General features: G+C 38.4%; 1 pseudogene; it reads left to right on the top strand.

Annotated features, from left to right (window-relative positions):
• Positions 1-36: 36 nt before the first annotated feature.
• On the top strand, positions 37-27,894 carry LOC111436619 (annotated as a pseudogene).

Raw genomic sequence — 27,894 nt, 5'->3', positions numbered from 1 at the left:
ATGACTAGTCTCGGTGGCAGGCAATCTCATGGCTAGATGCGAATGGCAAGCAAAATCGACTTAATTGGATAAAGTTGTAATTTCACGAATATTAATTAGCAAACATAACTAGACTTAGCTTTGTCCTTTCATTTATTGTTCTTCCCATTTTCTTTGTAATTTATTTGATGATTATATATTGAGAACTTTCATCACCATTTTCATCACCATTTAGATCCGATGATTATAGCAAATATTTCCGGGTGTTTGTTTATATTTAATACAGGAAAGAATTCGTTCATGTGGGTTGGACCATATCCAAGAGTGCACATCATGGACCCTGATCAACTCAAAGCTGCACTTTCTTTAATGCATGATATTCAAAAGCCGACTATCAACCCTCTTACAAGGTTTCTTTTCTATGGACTTACTAATCACGAAGGACCCAAATGGGTTAAGCATAGAAAGATAATCAATCCGGCCTTTCATTTCAAACACTTGAAGGTATGCTTTCTTCTTGTAATTAGATATCAAAATAAATAAACTCATAGTTAGTATTTATAAGTTTAATTTTGTACAATTGTTGGTGTCGATATGACTTGTAACAACTCAAGCCCACCGCTAGTAGATATTGTCTGTTTTGGACCGTTACATATCACCGTCAGCCTCACTGTTTTAAAACGTGTCGGCTGGGGAGATGTTTCCACACTCTTAATACTTCATTCCTCTCTCCAACCAATGTGGAATCTCAGAATCCACTCTTCTATAGAGCCTAGCGTCCTCGCTGACACTCGTTTCTTTCTCCTCACTGGCACACTACCAGTTACTAGCTCTGAAATCATTTGTAACAGCCCAATCTCACCGCTAGTAGATATTGTCTTCTTTGGGCTTTCTCTTTCGGAATTTCCCTAAAGGTTTTAAAAATGTGTGTGCTAGGGAGAGGTTTCCACACTCTTGTAAACGCGTCTATTTGTGAGATCCAACATCAATTGGGGAGAAGAACGAAGCAAGGATGTGGAAACTTCTCTCTAACAAATGCGTTTTAAAAATTTTGAGACAAAGCCTGAAATGAAAATTCCGAAGAAGACAATATCTACTAAAGATTGGCTTGAGCTGTTATAACTAATAGTTAGATTGGTTTAAAAACTTTGAGCAAAAATATTTTTGGGAGTCTAATTGTTCATATATATGCTTAAATTGCTCGTACACGACATGGTACGTGCAATGTGTGAGAGTTGCACTGAGATGATTAGGAAGTGGGAAGAAGTGATCTCAGAAGATGGATATTATGAATTGGATGTGATGCCTCATTTGGAAAACTTGGCAGCTGATGTGATTTCTCGAAGCAGCTATGAACAAGGAAAAATGATCTTTATACATCTAAAACAACTTGAGAATCTAGTCGTTAAAGTTATATCTACCCGTTTACATACCAGGATGGAGGTGAACTCTTGCACAATTCAATTTATAGATTCTTATTTATTGCTTAAACACCTAATCCATTAAGACATGAATATGAGTCTTTTTTAAGATTGGGATTTTCCTCAAAGTTTTAAAACGCTTATGCTATGGAGAGATTTTCACACTCTTAGAAAGAATCTTTCGTTCCCCTCTTCAACCAATGTGAGATCTCATAATCCACCCACTTTCGGGGTTCAGAGTCCTTGGTGGCACTCGTTTCTCTCTTTAATCGATGTGGAATCTCACAATCCACCTGTAACACCCCAAAAATGAAAGGAATTAGATCCAACAAGAATAAGCCGCCCATGTAAGACCCAAATGATCAAAATGGGAGGAAGTAAAGGATTAAGCAAGGATGATGATCTCAAGCAAGTTATTCTTATACCCTAACAAGTAATGTTAAGGAGTTTAAGACCTATGGAAAAAAGATTGGTAAGTAAAAGTAAGTGAAAAGGGCAAAAAGGTCATTTTTTTCAATTATTAAGGATCTTCCCGGATTTTTAGTTTCTTATCTAGAAGGAATTTCAAGATGCTCAAGAACGGAAGAATGATCAACATGAGATGAAGGATTTTTAGAAAAATTATGGATTTTTCAGGAAAATAATAGTAAAATATTCGAAAAGTGTAAAATTACCCTAAACCCTTGGAAGAATGGATAATTACAAAAATGCCACTCTGATCAGAATCAGAGCGTCTATAGTGACCATCTGAACAAAATTTCTCGAAACTCAAATATCAGCCGTTGTATCTTCCCCAAAATTGGATATGATCTAGAAGATAGACAGATCATCACATCCAACGGCTAGGATTCAAAACCAAAGTCGGCGAGTCTCTGATCGGAGTAGATATTTTCGACAGATTTTCAGAAAATCCAACTGACAATTCACGATGATTCTAGAGCTCCCAATGTCGTCGGTTTAAGTTTTGCCTATAAATTCTGAAGTTGTGGCAATTGTTTGGAACAAGAATCGAGCAAGTTTGAGCTCCCAGTCATTGGCAATAAGTGTTTAGATTTTGGGTCTCCTACTCTCGGGTTTCTTCTAAATTCGAGAGAAATTCTCCACCATGTCCTTTCAAACTTGTTCCTATAGCTTCTAAACACGATTACCCACAAGTTCTATGAAGGAATAGAGAGCTGAAACGTCGTAGAACAAGATACCCAAGAGATCGAAAATCGGAGGTGTCGGGTAACATGCACACCAAGAGTGGTTTCTAGAAATTAAGATCCTGCACTCAAAGTCGTTCTTCCAAACCAATTCCTTTATCTTGAAGGAAGAATAAGGAAGAGGTTTCGTGAAGAAATCGAGCTTCGAAAACTCCTAGAATCGGCTACCCAATAAGAAATCCTCTGTTTTAAATCCGGCGAGAAATCATATTTTGGACGAACCTTGGAAGCAAATATCTTAGGCTACGATCCAAGAAAAAGTACAAAATCTATCCCTAGCTCTTCCTTATAACATCCTCTTTAAGTTTCATGAAGAAATCGGGGGGATAAACGGCGTGATAGAAGCTGGGAGGGCGAGTTACAGACGATGGTGCGAACGGTCGCGCGCGTCTTCTTCCCGTCTGGAGGAAGAAGACGATGACGTGGCCGATTCAGTTGAACCGCCCATGTCAACCCAAAAACTCGACCTTCCCTCGGTTGTTCTCTATTTTAACCCCCTTCCAGACCGGTTCTCATGAAAAACTTTATGGTTCCAGAAAGTCGACACAATAAGGAGTTTGTGAAAGGAAATTTGAAGTAATTCGAGTACCGGAAGCTCAAGAGAAGAGGACCCGAACGTCAACAACGAGGTAAGTAGCCACCTTGGACTTTTTGTTAAGAAATACTTGTAGGAATCGCTTAGATTTCCATATGAACCCTAAACCAAGTATGAAATTAGGATATATGAAAGAAAAAGCCTAAGAACCATAAGTTAAGACCTTGAACCGAACAAATTTCTCGGGATTTAGGTAATGTTAAAATAACCCACTAGATGAACTCTGCTGCCTAGGAAATTTTAATGGATACCATAGCATGTTGAGGTTACATATGAAGTTTGGTAGTCATTGGATAAGGATAAGGATAAGTAGGTAAACCAAGAAATGGTGCAAAATGACCATAATGCCCCTAAGGACATTCTACCAACGGTTCATGACCTAGATGACCTCCAAATGCTATGAAACCCTGAAGTAGATCTTATTTTATAATGTTTGATGATTTGGTGAAGTTTGAAAAAGCTATTGGAATACGTTAAGTAGCAAAACCAAGAATTAGGTGTAAAATGACCAAAATGCCCCTAGGACTACTTAAGAGATTTCAAGGTCTGTACGTGCTTCAAATGATTTGCTATTTCTTATAAGGTCGATTATGAAGGACATGAAGATACGTTTGAGGTTTCAAGTTGATTGGAGCAGGTTTGGTACTTAAACCAAGTTAGGACCCAAGAACCACCTAAAGAAAACGCCACAAGACTCTAGACTCTTCTAGAACCCTCTAAAGAACTCCCTAGGAATCTATGACATTCTAGAACAACTCATACTATGATGGGTTCATATGGTTACAAATACAAGCTACAACTTCAAGAAAATCAAGGACCTTAGAAACACAACACACAAGCTTACAACTACCCAAGTAAGAAGAATGCTAAGTACCACTCAAGGACGAGGGACCAAGGTCCCCAAACACAAGGAACTCAAGAATGCTAGGTAATACTCTAGTCATGTCCAAAGTGACCCATGACCCCCGACCAAGTGGTGCCCAGGAATTCCTCTTCTAGGTGGGATGCCCTGCACCATGTTTCCTTTGCAGGAGGTCGTGCCTCAAGTTTTCCTCACCTAGAAGGGATGCCCTGCAGACTTGCAGGATGCCATGTTTAAGTATACACCGAGCAAGTGACCTTTACGGCCTAGTAAGGGGAGTAGTCTAAAGTCACGGAGGAACAAGAAGAGAGTACGTTACCTTAGCCACGAATCAAGAACCTCTTAAGACCTCCCACGGTACAGCATGCTCATGACTTAGACTACGCTGCTTGGAACGCATGAAGCCTTGAGCGTAGGTTAAGCAAATTGTATTATAGGGCAAGCCCTTGATGCAGTATTAAGGCTACATCGCTTGGAACGTAAGAAGCCCTGGATGTAGGTTTTCAGACTATGCCACTTGGAACGCATGAAGCCTTGGGCATAGGTTAAGCAGACTGTATTATAGGGCAAGCCCTTGATGCAGTATTAAGACTACATCGCTTGGAACGTAAGAAGCCTTGGATGTAGGTTTTCAGACTATGCCACTTGGAACGCATGAAGCCTTGGGCATAGGTTAAGCAGACCGTATCGAGGGGCAAGCCCTAAGATGCGGTAAGACTACGTCGCTTGGAACGCATGAAGCCTTGGACGTAGGTAAAGACTGTGTCTCTTGGAACGCATGAAGCCTTGGACACAGGATTGTCAGGTGCATGCCTAGTGCCGTAAATCCTATGGGGAGTGTCTTGGAGAGCGAATCAAGAACAAAACAAGAACCAAGAAAGTACCAAGAACAAGAGAAAGATCAAGGAATAGAACAAGGATCAAGATCCTAGTTCTAAGGACAAGAACTAGGAACAAAGGACCAAGAACCAAAAATCATAGTACTAAGGCCCTTAAAGGAAAACAAAGGTTTTAGGATTCAAGGACCAAGGTCCTCAAGAAAGATCAAGATAAGAACCCCCAAGTCAAGAACAAGAATTAAAAGGGCCTAAGTACTTACAACAAGAATAAGATCAAGAACAAGCAAGAACATAGAATGTGGTACCCTAGCATATCAAGGACACGATTAAGAGTCTACAAGTAGGCTACTTACTGAGTCTTGTACTCATTCCTTATTCTCCATTTTTTTCCAGGTGATAAGGAGCTGGTCAAGGTTGGGAGCGGACTTTGGAGCAGGTGCCATAGACTAACCTCACCCATCGTCCTTAAACCTTTGTTTTAAAATGTTTTGCGTCTATTCCTTATTATGTCTTTTAACTATTATGTTGTATTTTAAATGACTAATGTGCACAGACTATTTTGATATAATGTAAATTATGTTTTAAATTTTAATGGTTTTATCAAGGAGGAGAAATTTACCCGCCTTTTAGAGCCATCGAGTCAACCCGGTCCTTACATTTACCTTGCTGGCCAAGAAACCACAGCAATGCTACTAGTTTGGACTATGGTTTTATTGAGCTCATACACAAAATGACAAGATCTAGCAGCAAGAGAAGAGGTCCTACAGGTCTTTGGTAACAACAAACCAGATTTTGAAGGTTTAAATCGCCTAAAAATTGAGAGTAAGACTCTCTTCTATATATTTTCATTTTTTTATTTTATTATTTCATTGGTTAAAGTTTATGTTATTCCCAACATTTAAGTTACGATGATATTGAACGAAGTCTTGAGATTATACCCACAGCAAGGTTACTTACTCGTCTTGTTCAAAACAAAACAAAACTTGAAAACTTGACTTTACTAGCGGGAGTGATGCAGAGTTTTCCAATTGTTCTTATCCATCATGATAAAAAGCTATGGGGTGATGATGCAAATGAGTTTAATCCCGACAAATTTGCTGAGGGAGTTTCAAACGCAACACAAAATCAAGTTGGGTTCTTCCCATTTGGATGAAAGGCATTATGGTCATTTTACACCTCCTCCCTGTTTACCATCTCATACGATAAACAAGGAGGAGGTGTAAAATGACTCCAACATACCAATTAAGGGTTTGCATAACCTTAATTTTCCAACATCAACACATTTTGTCAACATGTTTGCTGTATTCTTTGTACCCTCTATCTTCTTCAAACACATATCACCTTCTTCCACTAACCTGCGAGTGAAATGGTATCGCCTTCTAATGTGTTTTGTCTTTGAATGATATACTGAGTTTTTCACCAACTGTATGACACTCTGACTATCTGTATAAAGGATCTTTTTGCACTGCTTCCTGCCTAATTCTTCTAGATAGTCTATCATCCATATCATCTCATTTCCAGCTTCAGCTATTGCCACGTACTCAGCTTCAGTAGATGAAAGGGCAACGCATTTCTGAAGCTTGGACATCAAACTCACTGCTGTTTCATCTATAGTGTCGATATATCCAGATGTGCTCTTGCTAGAGTCTACATCTCCACTCAGATCAGCATCCACAAAACCTTGCAAAACTACTTTGCCATTGCCATAACAAAGTGAAGTATTGGATGTACCTCTCAGATATCTCAGAAGCCACTTCACAACTTCCTAATGTTCTTTCCCTAGATTTGCCATGTACTTGCTAACAACTCCCACTGCATGTGTTATGTCAGGTCTAGTGCAAACCATAACATACATCAAACTCCCAACTGTGGAAGCGTACGGAACTGATGCCATGTGCTCACGTTCCTCAACTGTCTTGGGAGATTGCCTTTTTGACAATTTAATATGATTTTTCAAGGGGGTAGTCCTGGGTTTAGCGTCATTCATCTTGAATTTGGACAACAACTTCTCAATTTACTGCTCTTGGGATAGATTTAATGTGCCAGCAGATTATCTCGAGAAATCCTCATCCCAAGAATCTGCTTCGCTGCACCAAAATCTTTCATCTCAAATACTGAAGACAAGCTTGCCTTCAGGTGGTTTATCTTCCTCATACTTAATCTAGCAATTAGTCTATCATCCATATACAGGAGTAGAAACACATAAGAATCAGTGTATTTTTTGAGGTAGCAACACTGATCCTTTTCACTCCTGTGGAAACCACTCTTGCACATGAAGGAGTCAAACTTCTGGTACCATTGTCTCGGTGCTTGTTTCAGTCCATACAAGCTCTTATTGAGCTTACACACCATGTGCTCCTTGCCTGGAGCTGCAAACCCTTCTGGTTGTTGCATATAGATCTCCTCATCTAGATCTCCATGTAAAAACGCCGTTTTTACATCCATTTGCTCAAGGTGAAAATTCTTCGATGCAACAACACTCAGCAGAATTCAGATAGTAGTTAATTTCGCAACTAGAGAAAAGATCTCAGCATAATCAATGCCTTTTCTTTGTGAATATTTTTTAGCTACTAACCGAGTCTTAAACCTCCTGCCATCTGGTTCAACCTTGATTCTGAACACCCATTTGTTCATCAGAGCTCTCTTTCCTATAGGCAACTCAGTCAGCACCCACGTATTATTCTTTTCAAGTGAGCTCATCTCATCATCCATGGCTTGCTCCCACTTGGTTGAATCTTCTACTTGTAGGGCCTCATCAAAGGACTCTGGTTCTCCTTCGTTAGTCAGCAACAGATAATGTAATGAGGCTGAATATCTATCTGGTGCTCTGATAGTTCTGGATGATCTCCTCAACACTTGCTCAGGTGTAACTTGCCTCACGTCTGGTTCTTCAGCAATTGGATCAGGAGTTTCTTGAGCTTCTGTTGTAACATCACTGCGTGAATTTTCCTGCCACTCAAGTTCAACTCCCACTTGCTTCGTAGTCTCAGAGTTTATCTTCTCTCTGTCCTTGTACATGACATTTTCATCAAAGGTCACATCGCAGTGTTCTTAGGATTTTCATATTTTTCTCATCCCAAAACCTGTACCCGAACATGTCAAAGCCATAGCCTATGAAGTAGCATTTCACAGCCTTAGCATCAAGTTTATCTCTCTTCTCTGGATCAACATGAACATACGTAGTACAACCAAAAGTTCTCAAGTGAGAGTACTTGAGTTCTTTTCCTGTCCATACTTCTTCGGGCAATTTGAACTTCAAGGGTACTGATGACCCTCTATTAATTTGAACTTCAGGCATTTGATCTTCAAGCCGGTTTGATGTTCAACTTCAGCTTTCCACTTCTTGAAGGTGGTAAACACATCTCACTTGTGTTTCAGAAAGTAAACCCATACCTTCCTGCTGAAGTCATTGATGAAGGTGACGTAGTACGTTGATCGACCAAGTGATGAAACTGGAGATGGTCCCCAGATGTCTGTATGGATCATTTCCAACCGCACTTTCTTCGGATCTCTGGCTGTCTTTGTGAAACCAACTCATTTCTGTTTGCCCATAACACAGCTCTCACAAAGACACATATCAACAGATTTTAAACCTTCGAAAGCTCCTTTCGCAGTCAGCATCTTCAGTCCTTTGACGATCATATATCCAAGTCTATTGTGCCATAGATTTGAATTGGAAGCACTCTCAGCAGCAGCAGTCATGTTTATACACTCTGCAATAGTGTATAAGGTTCCAGATTTTGTGCCATGTGCAACAACCATGACACCCTTCACAATCTTCCACGAACTCTTTCCAAACTTTGCTGCATAGCCTGTGCTATCTTACTAACCAATAGAGATCAGGTTCTTCTAAAGACTAGGAATGTATCGACATCTTGTAATGTCCACTGATTTCCTGCTGGAGTTTGTATGGAGACATCTCCCCTCCCTTCAATCTCCAAGGTTTTGTTGTCAGCAAGATATACCTTCCCAAAATTTCCTGATTTGAAATTTTGAAACAATTCCTTACTTGGAGACGAATGGAACGATGCACCTGAATCCAAAATCCAGGAATCAGCTGGGTTGTCCACACTAGGGATTAAAACGTCCTTAGTATCTTCTGTTGTATATATAGAATCATCATCATCTTCAGATTTATGATTCTGCTTCTTCTTCAGTTTTGTACAATCTGTTCGAAAGTGTCCTTTTCTCCCACAGCTCCAACATGTTACGTTGGGTTTGTTTGGAGATTTTTCCCGGTTCTTTGATTTTAATCGCCCATGTTTGTTTGAGCTCTTTGATTTACTTCTTCCCCTTCGATCAACACTGAGAGCATTGCCTGATGAATCTCTAGTTTCTTGTTTGCGAATACTTTCGCTAAGAACTACATCTCGAATTTCATCAAATTTCAGTTTATCAGATCCTCGAAAACTACTGATTGCGGCAACAACAGTATCCCATGACTCGGGTAAAGATGACATCAAAATCAACGCTTTAATTTCATCTTCAAAATTAATTTCCACCGAACTCAGTTAACTTACGACCATATTGAATTCATTTATATGATCAGCAACATATCCACCTTCAGACATTTGTAGATTGAACAATCTCCGCATCAATACACCTTGTTCGTAGCCGACGGTTTTTCATACATATTTGACAGCGCCTTCAATAGATCTGATGTTGTCTTCTCCTTGATAATGTTGAACGCCACGTTTCTAGATAGCGTCAACCGGATCAGCCCCAAAGCTTGTCGATCCTTGAGCTTCCACTGTTCCGTGGTCATGGTATCCGGCTTCACCCCAACAAGGGTTTGTGAAGATCTTTCTGGTACAGATAATCTTCAATCTACATATTCCAGAAATCGAAATCGGATCCATCGAACTTCTCAATTCCAATCTTTGAACTTTCCATCTTCACAGATCGTGGTGAATTTCGCCTAGCTCTGATACCAGTTGTTAGGGTCGCACAACAACGCATACACTCGATCTAGATGAACACAAAGAACAGGATAGAGAGAATTGCAAGGAGAACTCTGGCTAAAAGAATTTGTATTGATGAGTATGTATAAGAGAGAATACAGAGAATAGAAAAAGTACATTTTCAAAGCTCTACGATATACATATATAGTTTAGTTTACTATATATAGCTTTACTAGATTTAACCATCTATTATATATAGCTATTTACTATATATAGTTTTACCAGATATAGCCGTTGACCAAACTATAAATAAGAGAGCACACTCCATAATTCAACCTCCATTTCATGTGTTACAAGCTGTTTTGATTGAGTAAGGATCATTTGTAGTTTCCAAAGGAATAGGGGAATCGTCATACATCGCGTGATGGGAGATAATGATCACTTTTGGGTATGATTCTAGCAACTTATTTACCATGGTATTCAATTGATCCTACATATATTTTTGGAACATGGTTTATAAATTAACATAGGCTTATACATTATATTATGGACTAGCATCAAAACTTATTAGTTTTAACTTAGTGAAACATTAAAGTGCAACCTAACGTGATTCCATGGGCGTGAAAACTTACTAGTAACCTGATAACCCCGTTTTAAGGTCATGTATAAAGTTCCACATTACTTAGGTGTCTTAAAAATTAAGAGATCTATTACACAACAATTTTGTAAATATTTGTGGTCTCATGGTCTAGTGGTTAAGACATTGGACTTTGAATCTAATAACCTATGTTCAAATCTTGTTGGGACCTAGTTTTTTAATTGTGTGTAGCACTAATACAAATCAATTAATTTAGATATTTTTAAAGGTAGGATAATAATACTTTCACATGGATTTCATTAATACTCTCTTTGTTTATTAATAAAATATGATTATACATTCAATAAAACATAAAAATATGAACATTTGGTATAGTGGTATAGTGGTCTTTGAGTACAATTCTTAAAATGTCCCTTAAAAAAGGGTGTGTTGCTATAAATATATATGGTCCATAGGCAAAGGTCTTTTTAACATTAATTTCCTAAAACTAGAAGCAATAAAAACCTATAATGTATCCATTTGTAAATATTTAGTATGGTCAACCATTTGGTTTAGCAGTATGTCACCAAATGCTTTAGGCTTTGTAAAACTTTACTTTAGAATCAAGGTTAGTCTATAGGGTCTCCTCTCATCCAAAATCAGCTCCTAGTTACCTAAATAAAGTTGCCTAGAAAAAAATGTAACCACAATTCACTCCTAGTTACTTAAATAAAAATGTAACCATAACCAGCTTCTTTTTACTTAAAAAAAAAATGGAATGACGACCAACTCTTAGTTACATAAAATTTTTTTTTTAACATGGAGTGAATAAAAATTCAATAAGTAGCCTACTTGTGTGCAGGCTCTTAATTGCAACCTTAAACTAAGTTTGGAACTAGCCACGACTAACTCCTAGTTACCTAAAAAAAATGTAAACATGAAGTGTTTAAGAACTCAATAATTGCCTACTTGTATGTAGGCTTTTAATTACAACCTTAAGTTAAGCTAGGAACGTAACCACGACCAGCTCTTAGTTACCTAAGAAAAAAATGTAATAACGACTAACTCCTAGTTACATTAAAAAAAAAAAAAAAATGTAACCACGACCAGCTCCTAGTTACCGACAAAAAAAATTAAACCACGACTAGCTCTCAGTTACTGAGACTTAAGTTCTTTAGCTTCTAGTATTCGAACTACCTCAATTTTTTTTTCCACAAACTCCTTATTGTGTCTAGTTTCTTGAACCATAAGATTTTTCATGAGAACTAGACTGGAAGGAGATTTAAACTGAGAAAAATCAAGGGAAAGTCGAAATTTAGGTTGACATGGGCGGTTCAACTGAACAGACCACGTCATTGTCTTCTTCCTCTGGACAGGACGAAGATGCACACGTCCTTTGCGCCGCCGTCTGAAACTCGAGCTCCACAACATCATTCATAGTGTTTCTCCCCCTCAATTTCTTCATGAAACTTAAAGATTTTGTTACAAGGAAAAGCTAGGGATTGATTTCATACCTGTGAATTGTAGCACAAGATATTCCCTTCCAAAGTTTGTCCAAAAATTGATTTCTGGTCAGAGTAAAAATAGAGGATTTTTCATTGGGTAGCCAATTTTATGGATTTTCAAGGCACAATTTCTTCATGGGACCTCCTTCATATCCTTTCCTCAAGCTAAAGAAATTGGTTTGGAGGAACATCTTTGAGTGTGGGACCTCAATTTCCATAAATCGTTCTCGGTCTGCAACTCACCCGAGACACTAGATTTTCGTTCTCTTGGGTAGCTTGTTCTACGACATTTCAACTCTCAATTCCTTCATCAAAGTTACTCAACTTCGTCCTCTAAAACTAAAGGAATCCTTAAATTGAATGAAATTTGACTATAGACCGGAATACGACACTTACCCCCAATTTTGAGCCTAAAATTGATTTCCTTCAATTGGGCTCATTCCTGAGGTTATTTCTCTTGATTATCTTCTATGAAAACATTTCTTCGCTGTGCAGAAACAAATTGGAATTACGCTTGCTTGAAGATTTATCGTGTATCATCTAGTTGTATTTCAAGTTTTTCTTGAAACTCTTTAATGGCGGATTGGATTGGGAGAGCAGTTTCTAGGCACTTTTAACACCCTATTCCTTCATAGAACTTGTGGGCAATCTTGTTTAGAAACGGTAGGAACAAGTTTGAAGGGAAATGGTGGAGAATTCTTTTAAATTTGGAAGAAATCTGATAGTAGGAGACAAAAAATCTAAATGCTTATTGCTTACGATTGGGAGCTCAACCTTGCTCTAATCTTGTTCCATATTGTTGCCCCGACTTTAGACTTTGTAGGAAAAACTTCCACCAATGTTGAAACCTCCAGAATCGTCATGATTTGGAGATTGAATGTTCTGAAAAATTTGTCGAAAATATCATCTCCCATCAGTGAGCTACCAACAACGAATTTGAATTCTAATCTTTGGATTTGATGACTTGTGAATGTTCTAGATCGTGTCCAATTTTAGAGAAGATCCAACGGCTGGATTTTAAGATTCGTAGGATTTTGTGGAGGAGATGGTTCTAATTTTGAGCACATTGGCATATTCGTAATTCTCCATAATTTTAGGGGTATTTTGGTGTTTAACTACTTTTTGAATATTTTATTATTATTTTTCTTGAATAATCCATAATTTTTCTAAAATATGTTGGTCCCTTTATTTTTCCCATGAGCATCTTGAAATTCCTTAAGATAAGGAATTAAAAATTTGGAAAATTTTCTTAAAAATTGGAAAATGACCTGAACCCCTTTGTAATTTTTTTTGTAAAAAAATAAAAAAAATGATTTTTCGTCCATTTCTAAAGAGCTTAAGTCGTTAAGATTAATTCTTAATAACTTGCTTAAGACCTTTGTCCTTGCTTCATCCTCTTAATTTCTTTCCTTGGACTCTTTGGGTCTTACATGGGCCGCTTATTCTTGTTGGAGCTAATTTCCTTCATTTTTTGAGTGTTACAATAATAATGGTAAGAATATTGTTCGTCTAGTTGTATGATTCAAGCGTTTGATGCGAGAGGTTCTTTAAGTCTGATTCTTAATCCTTTTGTTCATAAGTAGAATCATAAGTCAATAGCGAGCAAAATATCAAGCAATAACTAAGCTGACATTTTAAAATTTTAAAATTTTAAAATTCCATGGGTAAAAGACCTTCAGTTCAATTCTTGAAATAACCAGAAATGTAGAAGTTTGACTAAAATAGAAAAGTTCTCCAAAATAAAAGTAAAAGATCTAGTGTACAATTCTTGTTTGATTCTTGCTTAAGGAGAAAGAGGTCCAAAATCCAATACTTGGACTTCTAGTTTTTACTTATCCACATTACATGGAAAAAAAACTCATTTCACAATTTTTTTAACCATATATATGTTGGCATGGTTGAAAACAACCATGGTAGAATAATTGTTGGCCTAATCTAATAAATTAATTAATTTTAATATGTTGAAATCCTATCGGATTCAAAGTTTTGAAAGTAAATGAAAATACTATTTATATTTTTTAAGTTAAAATATTTATTATACACANGGAATCCTTAAATTGAATGAAATTTGACTATAGACCGGAATACGACACTTACCCCCAATTTTGAGCCTAAAATTGATTTCCTTCAATTGGGCTCATTCCTGAGGTTATTTCTCTTGATTATCTTCTATGAAAACATTTCTTCGCTGTGCAGAAACAAATTGGAATTACGCTTGCTTGAAGATTTATCGTGTATCATCTAGTTGTATTTCAAGTTTTTCTTGAAACTCTTTAATGGCGGATTGGATTGGGAGAGCAGTTTCTAGGCACTTTTAACACCCTATTCCTTCATAGAACTTGTGGGCAATCTTGTTTAGAAACGGTAGGAACAAGTTTGAAGGGAAATGGTGGAGAATTCTTTTAAATTTGGAAGAAATCTGATAGTAGGAGACAAAAAATCTAAATGCTTATTGCTTACGATTGGGAGCTCAACCTTGCTCTAATCTTGTTCCATATTGTTGCCCCGACTTTAGACTTTGTAGGAAAAACTTCCACCAATGTTGAAACCTCCAGAATCGTCATGATTTGGAGATTGAATGTTCTGAAAAATTTGTCGAAAATATCATCTCCCATCAGTGAGCTACCAACAACGAATTTGAATTCTAATCTTTGGATTTGATGACTTGTGAATGTTCTAGATCGTGTCCAATTTTAGAGAAGATCCAACGGCTGGATTTTAAGATTCGTAGGATTTTGTGGAGGAGATGGTTCTAATTTTGAGCACATTGGCATATTCGTAATTCTCCATAATTTTAGGGGTATTTTGGTGTTTAACTACTTTTTGAATATTTTATTATTATTTTTCTTGAATAATCCATAATTTTTCTAAAATATGTTGGTCCCTTTATTTTTCCCATGAGCATCTTGAAATTCCTTAAGATAAGGAATTAAAAATTTGGAAAATTTTCTTAAAAATTGGAAAATGACCTGAACCCCTTTGTAATTTTTTTTGTAAAAAAATAAAAAAAATGATTTTTCGTCCATTTCTAAAGAGCTTAAGTCGTTAAGATTAATTCTTAATAACTTGCTTAAGACCTTTGTCCTTGCTTCATCCTCTTAATTTCTTTCCTTGGACTCTTTGGGTCTTACATGGGCCGCTTATTCTTGTTGGAGCTAATTTCCTTCATTTTTTGAGTGTTACAATAATAATGGTAAGAATATTGTTCGTCTAGTTGTATGATTCAAGCGTTTGATGCGAGAGGTTCTTTAAGTCTGATTCTTAATCCTTTTGTTCATAAGTAGAATCATAAGTCAATAGCGAGCAAAATATCAAGCAATAACTAAGCTGACATTTTAAAATTTTAAAATTTTAAAATTCCATGGGTAAAAGACCTTCAGTTCAATTCTTGAAATAACCAGAAATGTAGAAGTTTGACTAAAATAGAAAAGTTCTCCAAAATAAAAGTAAAAGATCTAGTGTACAATTCTTGTTTGATTCTTGCTTAAGGAGAAAGAGGTCCAAAATCCAATACTTGGACTTCTAGTTTTTACTTATCCACATTACATGGAAAAAAAACTCATTTCACAATTTTTTTAACCATATATATGTTGGCATGGTTGAAAACAACCATGGTAGAATAATTGTTGGCCTAATCTAATAAATTAATTAATTTTAATATGTTGAAATCCTATCGGATTCAAAGTTTTGAAAGTAAATGAAAATACTATTTATATTTTTTAAGTTAAAATATTTATTATACACAAATTTTATATATATTTGTTATATTTGTGGTCGAGTGGTTAAGACAAAGAATTTTGAGTCCAATAAGAGTTCAAATTTTGGTGCGACCTTATTTTCTATTTGTGAGCAGAAGATCTATAAAATATAAGTTTAAAAGTTCACATGAAAAGGCATAAGAAATAAAACAGATACAAGTTTGAAAGATCACATGAAAGGGCATAAGAAATAAAACATTACCAAGAATAAGAATTCAAAAGTTTTTAAAGAACAAGAATTGTAACATTTTATCAACAAAGATTTTCTAAAAAAAATGGGACTCATTTCTCAACCTCCAATCTCCTCCAAAATTGGGGAGGATCGAAAACACTCACAGCTCAGCATATCCAACGACTTGAATTCAAAATTAACATCGATAAAGCCCTGGTTATAGAAAGCTTGAAATCTAATCAGAAGCTATAGACATTTTGGATGAACAAATCCAATCCCAATTAATTTCTACACAACTAAGGACCATTTTTGAACAAGGTCTCGAAGGGAGAAAACCTTAAGAACAAGCGTAACCGAAGAAATTCGATATTTAAGAAATTTGATATCGGTAAGTTTTGGGGACGGAATTCAAATTCTTACTTACGGCACTTAAAATCCAAAATTGATGTTTTCAATAGCTTGAGGGGATTAAATGGAACATGTTTGATGGCCTAGTTTGAGCTGACCAACAAAAAAATCGTGTTCTAGGTTAAGTTGTAGATCGAGGGAAGGAACTCAAAATTCGCCTCAACCATGCCCAAACAACCTCTAAGAATTATGCCTTTAGTTTAAGAAAGGTGTAAGGAGAATCTTTGGTGAGGAGGTGTGGCCTACCAATGTCTGCATCGTCGTAACTAATAACAACACCTCCTAGGTTTACTCCGGCAACAAAACGAGTTTCTCCTGACTTTGAACGTCTATAACTTACGCTGTAGTTCAAGAGCATGTGAGATATCTATCCCAAACTCTTCCTTGACAGCTCATCTTTATGTTTTATGAAGGAATCGAGGGGATAAATGCTCTGGAATGAGCTGGCGAACTCCGTTTTCAAACGGAGGAGCAACACCATGAGTCGTGTGCTTCCCTTGTGGGAGGAAGAGACGATGACATGGCCAGTTGAACTGAACCGATCACATCAATCCTGAAACTGAACCTCTTTAGTTTTTCATAAAATTGAACTACTTTTCGAGTGGTTCTAACGAAATTCTCAATGGTCACAAAGGAGCGTAACCTTCCGGTCTTATCGGTGGAAGGATACTAGGTCAATTCTCCTAGACCCAATATAAACCACTTTGGATAGTCCTTAGCCTGACATCCTATTTTTTTACATATATTTTTGGTGGCTTGGACTAAGGACATCGAGCTTGCCAACTACTTTTTTCCAAAATTTCATAAATGTAACTTTAAAACTTTCCAAATTTTTTCGGCTCAATACATTTTTGTATGAGTATTTGAATGTCTATAATTGTCTAACCAATTTGTTTTAAATCAATGTATTAGTCTATCTTACATGTCAATATCAAAATATTTCAAAAAAACTATTCAAAGTTACATAAATGATACCCATAATATGTTGTAATTGCTTTAAAAATATAAAAATTTGAGACCTTAGGAGTGTTTAGAGAGGTGAGAATGAAAGATTTCTCACCTACAACAATCCCACATTGATGGATTTAAAATTGGATGTAGTCTTCATAAAGTAGTCATTGTCTTAAGGAAATCGTCGAGCTTGGTAATGTGAGCTTGTAACCCATATGGGGGCAACAAAGTGGTTGAAGGTTGGCTCAGCCCCTCATAGAGCAGCATAACCTTCTGCTCTTATCAGTGGAAGGATAGCGGGTCGATTCTCCTAGGTCTAATATAAACCTCTTGGTAGTCCTCAGCCTGACATCCACCTTTTTTTGTTTTTAACATATTTTTTGGTAGCTTGGACTATGGACATCGAGCTAGCCTCTTGTTCTGAATGAATGTATTTATCTATTTTACCTCTAAATATGATAGATTTCTCCATTACAACAATCCCACATTGATAGATTTAAAATTGGATGTAGTCTTCATAAACTAGTCATTGTCTTATGGAAATCGCCGAGCTTGGTAATGTGAGCTTGTAACCCATATGAGGGCAACAAAGCGGTTGAAGGTTGGCTCAGCCCATTGGTTAGGGTTGTTGGAGTTGTTCTTTGGCCTGTCCATTCCAAGTAGGGAGTTTGGCTATGGGCTTTGGGCGAAGGCCTAGTGTCCATGACCCTTAGAGTGAAGGAAATCGCGTGAGGCTGGATTCACAGAGCAGCGTAACCTTCCGCTCTCCTTGGTGGAAGGTTAGCGGGTTGATTCTCCTAGACCCAATATAAACCTCTTGGTAGTCCTCAGCTTGACATCCACTTTTTTATTTTTTTACATATATTTTTGGTGGCTCGGACAATAGAAATCGAGCTTGCCATTTGTTTTGAATAAATAACTTTATCTATTTTACCTCTAAATATGATACATTTCTGTGCTACAACAATCCCACATTGATATTTTTAAAATTTGATGTTGTCTTCATAAAGTAGTCATTGTCTTCAGGAAATCGCCGACCTTGATAATGTGAGCTTGTAACCCATATGGGGGCACCATAGTGGTTGGTGGTTTGCAAAGCCCATTGGTTAGGGTTGTTGGAGTTGTTCTTTGGCCCGTCCATTCCAAGTAGGGAGTTTGGCTATGGGCTTTGGGCGAAGGCCTAGTCTCCATGACCCTTAGAGTGAAGGAAACCGCGTGAGGCTGATTTCACAGAGCGGGTCGATTCTCCTAGGCCCAATATAAACCTCTTGGTAGTCCTCAGCCTGACATCCACCTTTTTTTTTGTTTTTTTACATATATTTTTGGTGGTTTGGACAATGGACAATGAGGTTGCCATTTGTTTTGAATAAATGCATTTATCTATTTTACCTCTAAATATGATACATTTCTATGCTACAACAATCCCACATTGATAGATTTAAAATTGGATGTAGTCTTCATAAAGTAGTCATTGTTTTAAGGAAATCGCCGAGCTTGGTAATGTGAGCTTGTAACCGATTTGGGGGCAACAAAGTTGTTGGAGGTTGGCTCAGCCCATTGGTTAGGGTTGTTGGAGTTGTTCTTTGGCTTGTCCATTCCAAGTAGGTTGTTTGGCTATGGGCTTTGGGCGAAGGCCTAGTGTCCATGACCCTTAGAGTGAAGGAAACCGCGTGAGGTTGGTTTCACAGAGAAGCGTAACCTTCCGCTCTTATCGGTGGAAGGATAGCGGGTCGATTCTCCTAGGCCTAATATAAACCTTTTGGTAGTCCGCAGCCTGACATCCACTTTTTTTTTTTTTTTTACATATATTTTTTGTAGCTTGGACTATGGACATGGAGTTAGCCACTTGTTCTGAATGAATGTATTTATCTATTTTACTTGTAAATATGATAGATTTCTCCATTACAACAATCCCACATTGATAGATTTAAAATTGGATGTAGTCTTCATAAAGTAGTCATTGTCTTAAGGAAATTGCCGAGCTTGGTAATGTGAGCTTGTAACCCATATGAGGGCAACAAAGCGGTTGAAGGTTGGCTCAGCCCATTGGTTAGGGTTGTTGTTGGAGTTGTTCTTTGGCCCGTCCATTCCAAGTAGGGAGTTTGGCTATGGGCTTTGGGCGAAGGCCTAGTCTCCATGACCCTTAGAGTGAAGGAAACCGCGTGAGGCTGATTTCACAGAGCGGGTCGATTCTCCTAGGCCCAATATAAACCTCTTGGTAGTCCTCAGCCTGACATCCACCTTTTTTTTTGTTTTTTTACATATATTTTTGGTGGTTTGGACAATGGACAATGAGGTTGCCATTTGTTTTGAATAAATGCATTTATCTATTTTACCTCTAAATATGATACATTTCTATGCTACAACAATCCCACATTGATAGATTTAAAATTGGATGTAGTCTTCATAAAGTAGTCATTGTTTTAAGGAAATCGCCGAGCTTGGTAATGTGAGCTTGTAACCGATTTGGGGGCAACAAAGTTGTTGGAGGTTGGCTCAGCCCATTGGTTAGGGTTGTTGGAGTTGTTCTTTGGCTTGTCCATTCCAAGTAGGTTGTTTGGCTATGGGCTTTGGGCGAAGGCCTAGTCTCCATGGCCCTTAGAGTGAAGGAAACCGCGTGAGGTTGGTTTCACAGAGAAGCGTAACCTTCCGCTCTTATCGGTGGAAGGATAGCGGGTCGATTCTCCTAGGCCCAATATAAACCTCTTGGTAGTCCTCAGCCTGACAACCACTTTTTTTTTTTTTTTTACATATATTTTTTGTAGCTTGGACTATGGACATGGAGTTAGCCACTTGTTCGGAATGAATGTATTTATCTATTTTACTTGTAAATATGATAGATTTCTCCATTACAACAATCCCACATTGATAGATTTAAAATTGGATGTAGTCTTCATAAAGTAGTCATTGTCTTAAGGAAATTGCCGAGCTTGGTAATGTGAGCTTGTAACCCATATGAGGGCAACAAAGCGGTTGAAGGTTGGCTCAGCCCATTGGTTAGGGTTGTTGTTGGAGTTGTTCTTTGGCCCGTCCATTCCAAGTAGGGAGTTTGGCTATGGGCTTTGGGCGAAGGCCTAGTCTCCATGACCCTTAGAGTGAAGGAAACCGCGTGAGGCTGATTTCACAGAGCGGGTCGATTCTCCTAGGCCCAATATAAACCTCTTGGTAGTCCTCAGCCTGACATCCACCTTTTTTTTTGTTTTTTTACATATATTTTTGGTGGTTTGGACAATGGACAATGAGGTTGCCATTTGTTTTGAATAAATGCATTTATCTATTTTACCTCTAAATATGATACATTTCTATGCTACAACAATCCCACATTGATAGATTTAAAATTGGATGTAGTCTTCATAAAGTAGTCATTGTTTTAAGGAAATCGCCGAGCTTGGTAATGTGAGCTTGTAACCGATTTGGGGGCAACAAAGTTGTTGGAGGTTGGCTCAGCCCATTGGTTAGGGTTGTTGGAGTTGTTCTTTGGCTTGTCCATTCCAAGTAGGTTGTTTGGCTATGGGCTTTGGGCGAAGGCCTAGTGTCCATGACCCTTAGAGTGAAGGAAACCGCGTGAGGTTGGTTTCACAGAGAAGCGTAACCTTCCGCTCTTATCGGTGGAAGGATAGCGGGTCGATTCTCCTAGGCCTAATATAAACCTCTTGGTAGTCCTCAGCCTGACAACCACTTTTTTTTTTTTTTTTACATATATTTTTTGTAGCTTGGACTATGGACATGGAGTTAGCCACTTGTTCGGAATGAATGTATTTATCTATTTTACTTGTAAATATGATAGATTTCTCCATTACAACAATCCCACATTGATAGATTTAAAATTTGATGTAGTCTTCATAAAGTAGTCATTGTCTTAAGTAAATTGCCGAGCTTGGTAATGTGAGCTTGTAACCCATATGGGGGCAACAAAGTGGTTGAAGGTTGGCTCAGCCCATTGGTTAGGGTTGTTGGAGTTGTTCTTTGGCCTAATCCATTCCAAGTAGGGAGTTTGGCTATGGGCTTTGGGTGAAGGCTTAGTGTCCATTGCCCTTAGAGTGAAGGAAACCACGTGAGACTGGTTTCACAGAGCAGCGTAACGTTCCGCTCTTATCGGTGGAAGGATAGTGGGTCGATTCTCCTAGGCCCAATATAAACCTCTTGGTAGTCCTCACCCTGACCTCCACTTTTTTTTTTTTTTTTTTTTTTTTTACATATATTTTTGGTTGCTTGGACTATGGACATGGAGCTACCCTCTTGTTCTGAATGAATGTATTTATCTATTTTACCTTTAAATATGATAGATTTCTCCATTACAACAATCCCACATTGATAGATTTAAAATTGGATGTAGTCTTCATAAAGTAGTCATTGTCTTAAGGAAATTGCTGAGCTTGGTAATGTGAGCTTCTAACCCATATGGGGGCAACAAAGTGGTTGAAGGTTGGCTCAGCACATTGGTTAGGGTTGTTGGAGTTGTTCTTTGGCCTGTCTATTCCAAGTAGGGAGTTGGGCTATGGGCTTTGAGTGAAGGCCTAGTGTCCATGGCCCTAGAGTTGAAGGAAACCGCGTGATGTTGGTTTCACAGAGCAGCGTAACCTTCCGCTCTTGTCGGTGTAAGGATAGCGGGTTGATTCTCCTAGGCCCAATATAAACCTCTTGGTAGTCCTCAGCCTGACATCCACTTTTTTTTTTTTTTTTTTTACATATATTTTTGGTTGCTTGGACAATGGAAATCGAGCTTGCCATTTGTTTTGAATAAATGCATTTATCTATTTTACCTCTAAATATGATACATTTCTGTGCTACAACAATCCCACATTGATAGATTTAAAATTGGTTGTAGTCTTCATAAACTAGTCATTGTCTTAAGGAAATCCACGAGCTTGGTAATGTGAGCTTGTAACCCATATCGGGGCAGCAAAGTGGTTGGAGGTTGGCTCAGCCCATTGGTTAGGGTTGTTGGAGTTGTTCTTTTGCCTGTCCATTCCAAGTAGGGAGTTTGGCTATGGGCTCTGGGCGAAGGCCTAGTGTCCATGACCCTTAGAGTGAAGGAAACCGCGTGAGGCTGGACTTATAGAGCAGCGTAACCTTCCACTCTTATTGGTGGAAGGTTTGGGGGTCGATTCTCCTAGGCCCAATATAAACCTCTTGGTAGTGTCCTCAATCCACTTTTTTTTTTTTTTTTTTACATATATTTTTGGTAGCTTGGACTATGGACATGGAGCTAGCCACTTGTTCTGAATGAATGTATTTATCATTTTTACCTGTAAATATGGTAGATTTCTCCATTACAACAATCCCACATTGATAGATTTAAAATTGGATGTAGTCTTCATTAAGTAGTCATTGTCTTCAGGAAATTGCCGAGCTTGGTAATTGGAGCTTGTAACCCATATGGTGGCACCATAGTGGTTGGTGGTTTGCAAAGCCCATTGGTTAGGGTTGTTGGAGTCTTTCTTCGGCCTGTCCATTCCAAGTAGGGAGTTTGGCTATGGCCTTTGGGCGAAGGCTTAGTGTCCATGGCCCTTAGAGTGAAGGAAACCATGTGAGGCTGGTTTCACAGAGCAGCGTAACGTTCCGCTCTTATCGGTAGAAGGATAGTGGGTCGATTCTCCTAGGCCCAATATAAACCTCTTGGTAGTCCTCACCCTNTTTTTTTTTTTTTTTTTTTTTTTTTTTTTTTTTTTTTTTTTTTTTTTACATATATTTTTGGTAGCTTGGACTATGGACATCTAGTTAGCCACTTGTTCTGAATGAATGTATTTATCTATTTTACCTGTAAATATGATAGATTTCTCCATTACAACAATCCCACATTGATAGATTTAAAATTGGATGTAGTCTTCATAAAGTAGTCATTGTCTTAAGGAAATCGCCGAACTTGGTAATGTGAGCTTGTAACCCATATGGGGGCAACAAAGTGGTTGGAGGTATGCTCAGCCCATTGGTTAGGGTTGTTGGAGTTGTTCTTTGGCCTGTCCATTCCAAGTAGGGAGTTTGGCTATGGGCTTTGGGCGAAGGCCTAGTGTCCATGGCCCTTAGAGTGAAGGAAATTGCCTGAGGCTGGTTTCACTGAGCAGCGTAGCCTTCCGCTCATATCGGTGGAAGGATAGCGGGTCGATTCTCCTGGGCCCAATATAAACCTTCTTGGTAGTCCTGAGCCTCAAGTCCACTTTTTTTTTTTTTTTTTTACATATATTTTTTGTGGTTTGGACAATGGACACTGAGGTTGCCATTTGTTTTGAATAAATGCATTTATCTATTTTACCTCTAAATATGATACATTTCTATGCTACAACAATCCCACATTGATAGATTTAAAATTGGATGTAGTGTTCATAAAATAGTCATTGTCTTAAGGAAATCGCTGAACTTGGTAATGTGAGTTTGTAACCCATATGGGGGCAACAAAGTGGTGGTGAGAGTCTTAAACTTCCCAACTTTTCTTGAGTTTTCGTAATTTTAACTCCCTTGCAGACTAAATCACGGTTTAAGGCTCTAAACTTATCAAATTACTCAAAATTTAAGTAAGATTAAAACAATCTGGTGAGCATCTTATAGCATGTTGAAGTTAGTAAACCAAGAAACAATAACTTTACTTAAGTTTATTTCTCTTGTCAATGGTCATTACACCTAGTAGTATAAATAATTTTAGAATAATCAAACTTTGCATCTTTTTAAAACTAAAATGTATGATAACAATACTTGCACATGGATTTCATTAATATCCCTTTCTTCATTAATAATATTTGAAAGATCAAATAAATTACCGAAATAATGATGATAGGGTCCCAAATCCAATAATCGGGAATACTTATTTCACAATTTTTTTAACCATATTTTTTATCCTAGGGCTGAAAAGGAATGGTAGAATAATTATACACGCGATCTAATCAATTAATATGTTGAAACCTATCAAATACAAAACTAAAAAAATGGGGACACATTAATCATTTTCAAAGTTTTGAAAGTTTATGAAAATACAATTTATTTTTTAAAGTTCAAAGATTTATTACACACAAATTTTATAAATATTTGTGGTCTCATGATCGAATTTGTTAGGACATTGAACTCTAAATCAAGTAACCCAAATTCAAATTTGGTGGAACTTATTTTATGTTTGTGAGTATTAACTTAACACAAATATTAAAGCAACCATATATTAGATATTTTAAAAGTTCAAACTATTGTCAGAGGTTTATAAAAATATTATCTATTTGTTAGAGGTTTATATCCACATGAAAGGGGCCAAATAAGTAATCCCTCAGGTTCTTGATAGTTTAGCATCTTAACAAAGTTACGTGAAAACAGATAACATTTTTCAATATAAAAAGTTCCCATCAAACAAGATCATTCAATATAGGCCATGCTAAAGTGATGTGAAAAAATGTGTAAAACATATAAAGGGAAATTATGAGGTCTAACCTCTAAAGCAGTTGCTTTATTAGATGTAACTTTACGAGAGTCTCGGGCGTCTTGGTTTAAAAAATGCCTTTGAAAAGTTTCATTCAATAACACTACTAAATGGCATAAGGTACAATCCTTCACTAAAATGATTCTGATTAAATATATGAGTTTGGAGGTAGTGGTGCAAAATATAATGATTTATAGAGAAAATAATAAAGACGTTTGAAGCAAATGGAAAGGATAAAAGAAGAATATGATAAATAATAATGGTAAGAATATACTTCAAAGCAAGACATTAACTAATAATGGTAAGAATATTGTTAGTCTAGTTGTATGATTCTAGCATTTGGTGTGAGAGGTCTAAGAGTCTGATTCTTAATTCTTTTGTTGATAAGTAGAATTAAAAGACCTTAATTATTAATTGTACTTCCATTAAGGTGATATTTTAATAGGTAAAAGACTTTAAGTTCAATTCTCGGAATGCCTCGTTGTCTAGAACTTTGACTAAAATAAAAAAGTTCTCTAAAATGAGAGTAAAAGGTGAGTGTATGATTCTTGCTTAGGGTGTAAGAGGTCCCAAATCCAATACTCGGAATGCCTCTAATTTTTTTTTATTTCACATCCTTTTTTCTTATCCACATCATATGCTGAAAATACTTATTTCACAACTTTTTTAACCATATTTATGATCCTAGGGCCCAAAAAGAATTGTAGAATAAATTGTTTAGCATAGACACAAAAAGCTCAAATGTGTGATGAGAACCCATATGGATAGATGTTTTAGATGTCATGGTGAGATGGTAAATACATGGGTCAGTTCTCAACGAATGTGTCAGAACAAGCCAAGATGGTCGAACTTTATCGAGACTAGAAATGATGTCAAAATGCATGGATTATGTTGTTGGTAACCAAGATGACTATGAGATTCAACGTTGCTTAAGAGAGATCTTGGCATAGAGTAGAGAAAAAGACGAGTCAGATGACTTGACCTAGTCTAAAGGCATGTTGGATAGAGTCGCAAATGATTGAACGGTTAGGTTATGAAGCCTGATACTTATTTATAGCTTGGTCAACGGTTATATCCGGTAAAGCGATATTTAGTAAAGCTATATATAGTAAACTGTACCATATATATATCTGGTCCGGTAGAGCTATATATGGTAAATAGCTATATATAGTAGATGGCTAAATCTGGTAAAGCTATATATAGTAAACTGTACCATATATATATCTGGTCCGGTAGAGCTTTGAAGATGTACTTTCTATTCTCTGTACTCTCTTTTATTGTACATACCTGAAATCATCAAATAAAAAATCCTTTTAGCCAGAGTTCTCCTTGCAATTTTCTCTATCCTTTTCTTTGTGTTCATCTAGATCGAGTGTGTGCGTTGTTGTGCGATCCTAACAACTGGTATCAAAGCTAACGACTGATATCGATCCTAACAACTGGTATCAGAGCCAGGCGGAAGTCAGAGCAAGGCAAAATTCATCACGATCTGTTAAGATGGAAAGTTCAAAGATTGGAATTGAGAAGTTCGATGGATCCGATTTCGGTTTCTGGAAGATGCAGATTGAAGATTATCTGTACCAGAAAGATCTTCACGAACCTCTATTGGGGGTGAAGCCGGATACCATGACCACGGAATAGTGGAAGCTCAAGGATCGACAAGCCTTAGGGAGGATCGGTTGACGCTATCCAGAAACGTGACGTTTAACATCATCAAGGAGAAGACAACGTCAGATCTGATGAAGGCGCTGTCGAATATGTACGAAAAACCGTCGGCTATGAACAAGGTGTATTTGATGCGGAGATTATTATGAGTCCTTGTGAGAACTTCGTTATGAGCAAACATAAACGTGTTAGCTTCACAAAGACTGTTAGAGAATTGAAGGGGATACATCGGTCGGAAGCATTGCTGAAGCCCAGAAGGGGATACATCGGTTGGAAGCATTCCTGAAGCCCCAGAAGGGGATACATCGGTCGGAAGCATTCCTGAAACCCCAGAGGAGGATACATCCGTCGAAAGCGTTGCTGAAACCCCGGAGGAGGCTCCGTCGGTCGGAAGCGTTGCTGAAACCCCGAAGGAGGCTCCGTCGGTCGGAAGCATTGCTGAAACCCCAGAGGGGGATACCTCGAGCGGAAGCGTTGCTGAAACCCCAGAGGAGGATACCTCGAGCGGAAGCGTTGCTGAAACCCCGGAGGGGGATACCTCGGGCGAAAGCATTGCTGAAACCCTGGAGGGTGATACCTCGGGCGAAAGCGTCGTTGAAGCTCTAGAGGGGGTTACGTCGGCCGAAAGCGTCGCTGAAGCTCCAGAGGGGGTTGCGTCGTCCGGCAGCGTCGCTGGAACTCCAGAGGAGGTTGCATTGTCCGGAAGCGTCGCTGAAGCTCTAGAGGGGGTTGCGTCGTCTGGCAACATCGCTGAAACTCCAGAGGGGGTTGCGTCGTCCGGAAGCGTCGCTGAAGCTCTAGAGGGGGTTGCGTCGCTCGAAAGCGTCGCTGAAGCTCCAGAGGGGGTTGCGTCGCCCAGAAGCGTCGCTGAAGCTCCAGAGGGGGTTGCGTCGGCCGGAAGCGTCGCTGAAGCTCCAGAGGGGGTTGCGTCGTCCGGCAGCGTCGTTGGAACTCCAGAGGGGGTTGCGTCGTCTGGAAGCGTCGCTGAAGCTCCAGAGGGGGTTGCGTCGTCTGGAAGCATCGCTGAAGCTCCAAAGGAGGTTGCATCGACCGAAAGCGTCGCAAAAACTCCAGGAGCAGTTGCGTCGGCCGAAAGCATCGCTGAAACTCCAAAGGAGGTTGCATCGACCGGAAGCGTCGTTGAAACTCCAGGAGCGGTTGCGTCGGCCGGAAGCGTCACTGAAGCTCCAGAGGGGGTTGCGTCGTCCGGAAGCGTCGCTGAAGCTCCAGAGGGGGTTGCGTCGTCCGGAAGCGTCGCTGAAACTCCAGAGGGTGTTGCGTTGGCTGGAAGCGTCGTTGAAACTCCAGAGGAGGTTGCATGGTCCTATGACTCTTGCTGAGAAACCAGAGGTGAAGCAAGTGGGAGTTGAGGTTGAGTTGCTCAAAGATTCACAGAGTGATGTTGTAGCGGATACTCAAGAAACTCCTGAGACCCTTGCTGAAACACTAGAGGTGAAGCAAGTGGGAGTTTTGAGTTGCTCAAAGATTCACAGAGTGATGTTGTAGCGGATACTCAAGAAACTCCTGAGACCCTTGCTGAAACACTAGAGGTGAAGCAAGTGGGAGTTTTGAGTTGCTCAAAGATTCACAGAGTGATGTTGTAGTGGATACTCTTGAAACTCCTGAGACTCTTGCTGAGAAACCAAAGGTGAAGTAA

The sequence above is a fragment of the Cucurbita moschata genome, unplaced genomic scaffold, assembly GCF_002738365.1.
Source record: "Cucurbita moschata cultivar Rifu unplaced genomic scaffold, Cmos_1.0 Cmo_Scf00057, whole genome shotgun sequence".
In the NCBI taxonomy this organism is placed as follows: domain Eukaryota; kingdom Viridiplantae; phylum Streptophyta; class Magnoliopsida; order Cucurbitales; family Cucurbitaceae; genus Cucurbita; species Cucurbita moschata.
Note: the sequence above shows the minus strand (reverse complement) of the source record. Positions and strands in the feature narration are given on the sequence as shown.